The sequence below is a fragment of the Octopus bimaculoides genome, chromosome 17, assembly GCF_001194135.2.
Source record: "Octopus bimaculoides isolate UCB-OBI-ISO-001 chromosome 17, ASM119413v2, whole genome shotgun sequence".
Classification (NCBI taxonomy): Eukaryota; Metazoa; Mollusca; class Cephalopoda; order Octopoda; family Octopodidae; genus Octopus; species Octopus bimaculoides.
In genome coordinates, this window is record NC_068997.1 from 48,933,242 (window position 1) to 48,938,469 (window position 5,228).

Genomic DNA, 5,228 nt, shown 5'->3' on the forward strand with positions numbered 1-5,228 from the left:
TTATGTTTACTGTATTGAAAGTGTTTTGCGTAGAATGTGTGCAGTACCCAGTAGTGCAATTTTCTGTATGTTATATATATTTGTAAGTCCTGGTGTTTTTGTTATGTATTTGTCTGAATATTTTTTTATTATACCTAAGGCACCTACTATGATAGGAATTGTTTCTGTTTTTAGATTCCACATTCGAGTTATCTCTATTTCCAGGTCTTTGTATTTTGAAAGTTTTTCCATTTCTTTTAGAGAAACGTTGTCATCTGCTGGTATTTATTATTATTATTATTATTATTATTATTATTATTATTATTATTATTATTATTATTATTATTAAGGAGGCGGGCTGGCAGAATCGGTAGCACGCTGGACGAAATGCTTAGCAGTATTTCGTCTGGCGGAATCATTAGCACCTGCTTAACAATAATGTAATAAAGCTTTATTAGGGAAAATTATAAGGTGGAAGAGCTGGTGGAATCGTTAGCAAACCTGGCAAAATGCTGAGCGGCATTTCGTCCGTTTGTAGGTTCAAATTTCGTAGAGGTCTACTTTGATTATCTTGTTGGGTCGAGAAAATAAATATCAGCTAAGTACTGGGATCGTTGTAATCGACTAATCACCCCATCCCACAACAAAAGAACTGCTGGTTCGGTGCTAAAATTTGAAACCATTATTAGTGAAATTATTAGGCCTAAGGGTCTTAAGCTCACCTGGACTTAAGCTCACCTATGATTCTCGGTCTCTCAATAACAATACGGCTGAATTAGATGCAGGTCTGATGCACTTAAGAATAAATGGGCCAAAATATGCGATTGCCTTATGCACCAAAGCATACGATTTATAGAAATGTTTTAGAAAGAAAAAAAGCTTAACACATACCTTTCTGAGGGACGTCCTTGTGTAAGCCCTTTTCATTGCTGTCACTAACAAAATAAAATACACACTCACATACGTAGTCACAAACAGAAGCACATCTGCTGACGCACGCACACACACACAGGCACACACACACACACACATGCACAGTGAATTATTTAGTTATGATCTAATAATAATAAAAAAACAGGCTGGAAGAAAAATATCTCTTTGTTGTGTCGTATACACAGCTAGTGAATTACGAGGCAGAACTTCATGTTTTGCTAAAATAATAATTAGAAAACAATTATAAATTTTGATACTGTTTATATATATTTTCATTTCTTTAATATAAAACATGCACCAACAAAGACAAGCACAAGAACACGAACATACACAAGCACACACAAAAAAGAGAAAAAGATAAATAATGCTTTTCATTAATATATTGTATCCATACTTCTTGAATTTTTATTCTCAAACTGTTACCCTCTAAAATTAGAAAAAAATATTCTATTCTACTCTAGGCGAGGTCGACTTTGCCTTTCATCCTTTCAGGATCGATAAATTAAGTACCAGTTGCGTACTGGGGTCGATCTAATCGACTGACCCCCTCTCCAAAAAATTTCGGGCCTTGTGCCTAGAGTAGAAAAGAATATTTTAATTTTTCTAATATATTGAACCACAAAAGAAACGTCGCACACATACTAAATAGAAACTGGTTTATTAACAGGCTGCTATAATATTGATTGAAGAGCACTAATTAAGAAAGCGTTCTTTCCTCATCATAGAACATCATTTCCTGAATCATGTTTGACGTCACATGACGTCAGGTGATGACGGATTGTCCTGGATCCAAAGAGATGAACTCAATATCTCGTGTGACCACCGTTAGCATTGATCACCGCCAGTCATCTTCCGTACATTGAATGCACCAAACGATTGACGAAGGGCATGGGGATAGCAGCCCATTCTCTGTTAAAACTTGCAGTGTGTTGTGCCGCAGTTGTCAGCCTTGGACGGATGTCATTTCGTCTTCTTCGAATTTCGTCCCACAAGTGCTCTTCGGGGTTAAATTCTGGATTTAGAGCAGGCCATAGTAGTGTCTCGATGTTGTACTCTTGGAGGAAGTCTGTTGTCAAAAGTGGCAGTATGGGTACGGACGTTGTCGTGTTGGAACACGTGATTCCGATGACGAGAAAAATATGGCACATTGTGCGGCTTCAACACATGGTCGATATAGCGAGCAGCGGTTACTCCATTGCCCCGGCTTTGGCAGGTGTTTTGGAAGACCGGTCCAAGTTTCTGGTTGAGTGCAATCCTGCTCCATATCATGATGCTCTGTCCTTCTCATGAGTGTTTCTCCACCACACAGCCATCAGCATGACGTTCACCCCTTCTTCTCCAAACCCAACTCTGCCATCTGCCACAGAAATGCAATATTGACTTTCGTCAGAGAATACTACAGTCCTCCACTGCTGATATCACCAGTTCTGACGTTTTTGAGCCTCCTGCAGACGTGTTCGTTGATGACGATTTGTTGATTTGTGAGAAAGGGGTCCCTAGCCGGATGTCGACAAGACAGATTGAAATATCTCAGCCGGCGGTGAACTGTCTCTGCACAAATGGATCTGTGGTGAATCCCTATGGTCTGCCTAGATCATTCCGTTGACTTTCGGAATCGGTCCTGCAACTGCTATCGGTGCAGGTGGCGATCTTGACGTGCCATTGTAACCCTCAGTCGGTCACAGCGTGGACGATCATCCCTGCTGTTTGTGACATTGTATCGTTCCCTCAGCCGCTCTTTTTGTCTGAATACTGCAGTTCAAGTCATTAGCAATGATCCATGGACGTTGACCAGCAAGGAGAAGTCCGATGCTTTGCTCCCTCTGATTTCATGTCAGCCTTGGTATGCTTGCTGCGTTCGTTCGGGAAATAAATGACAGACTGGTAAATTTGGGTGCATCATAAAAATGCGTTGGCGAACGTTAGCATGCTCCCGAAAAGTGAGCGAGTTCGAACCCTACATGCAATACTTGCTTTCAAAAGTGAGTGGTGTTATGGGTCAGTGACATCTTCTTGATGTCAAATTACCTAGAAATGTGATAAAATCCATATAATCTCTCAATATCATGTGTGAAACAAATAAACTTTTACAGTGCGACGTTTCTTTTGTAGTTCAGTATATAATACAAGCACGCACGCGAATACCCACATACACACGCACGCGCGCACTCAAACACGTACACACGCACACAAGCACACACATGCATAATGACCGGTCTACGCACGCACATACACACACAAAGGCAATTAATTATTTAGTTATGTAATTGAAAACATACTGGAAGATAGTTTTTTAAAAATCGTATACATACCATTATTCAACTGAACTGCTGTTTGGTCAAGAATAAGAAAAGAAAGAAAAGTATTATAAATTTTGATTGTGATTTTTATATATTTTATTTTGCTAATATAATACACACACAAACACACACACACACACACACAGACATAACTATACACACATACAGACGTAACCACACACGTATTCAATTACGTCAGAAGATATTTTTCGAATGAACAAAAGAATAATGAATAGTTTTTACTTACATTCTCCAGGAGATATCAAAGAAAGACATAACACTGAAATTAGAAAACAAAAATTATAAATTGTGATACTAATTTTATTTTTCTGTATCGATACTTCAATCAGATGAGGAAACAACTTCCTGAAGAGAGAGCAAAGGCAGACGGTAGTAAAAAGTTCACACTTAGGAGTGCTGGACATGTGGTGAAAAAGGACATCTCAGTTTTGACTGACCTACACGAAAGAATGACAGTAAGAAGGTAAGAAAAGACAAAGGAAAGTAGGAAAACTAGGAGCTGGTGTTAAGAGTCAATATGAAGCAGCGAAAAGAATGACTCAGCCTCGACAAACAAGCGACTCCGCGGGTAAAACAAGACCTTCATCCTCGAAAGACCTTCATCCTCGAAAGACCACGTTGTGTGTATAGCGGGACTTGGAAGGTATAATTCATTACGAATTTCTTGAGCGCAAGCAAACTCTCGATGCGGAGCTCTACATTTAACAATTGCACCGACTCAACGAAGCAATTCAGCAAAAAACACCGAATAGGCAAAATGGCGTTCTTTAGCAACACGACAACGCCCGTCCTCACATCGTGAATATGACCAAAGTCGCGATTCAAGAACTAGAATGGGAAGTGTTGCCTCATCCTCCAGACTCGCCAGACTTGGCGTCGTCAAACTTTCATCTCTTCCGAGCGCTTTCGAACGCTTTGCGCGGTGTAGCGTTCAATAATAACGTGGAATTGAGGAATTGGTTGGACGAATTCTTTGAGTCAAGACCAGGAGATTTCTATCGCCGAAGCATCGCAAAACTTATTGAACAATGGGAGAAAGTCGTAAACAACAACGGAGTGTATATTATTGATACATTTTTTATAGTTTTATTGTTTAAAATAAATTTGACAAAAAAAACGCTCAACCCAATAAAAGAAAATACTGCAGCAAAAATAAAATTTAAATGAGTTGCCAATTAAATAAAATATTCAGATAAGACAAGCCATTCAATATTGATCAATCATCTTTCACCCAAATTATTTCGCTATTGCTAAGCTTGACAATAATTAATTTTAAATTACTTTAATATGTGAAAATAAAATGATAACTTGCATAATATTTTGTAACATTAGTAGTTAAAATTTTTTATTTACTAAAATTCTTTACAAATGTAAAAAAAGTAGGTAAATAAATTAAATGTGTGACAATAATAAAATTTAAACCCATTTAAATAATTAAATTTTTTCTTTGTTATATTTTTGGCAAAATTATTTAAATTTATTAAAATTTTTAGTTAGTTAACAGTTTGTCAGTTCATTTTACTGTTAGATAAATCTAATTTTTCCTGAAATAAATGCAGATGTCACAGAATTAATTACAAAGAAAGAAAAGTAAAGATCATTTTTATAATACTGTATTGATAATAAAGAAGCAAAAACGAATCTCTATTTCAAAAATCTTAAAACAATCTTTATTTGATACATGGGAATTTATGATAAAGCATCAGATTATTTTTATCGAATTTTATATTTAGCTGCAGAATTTTAAACTCTTTTATTTTATTTTAGGCTTACGTAGTCGGTGAAAGATGGTGGATCAGCAGTGAATGGCTTGGTTTAATTGGCTACCCATTCAAATTTTATTTAGCTACAATATTTTAAGCTCTTTTCTTTTTTATTTTAGGCTTTTTTCTTGTCCTGTATTTTTCCAGGTTTATTAAATACTTGTGAATATTGTTATCCCTTGCTCGCATTTTTCATTCTATATATATAGTTGAAATTTACAGACTAAACAAA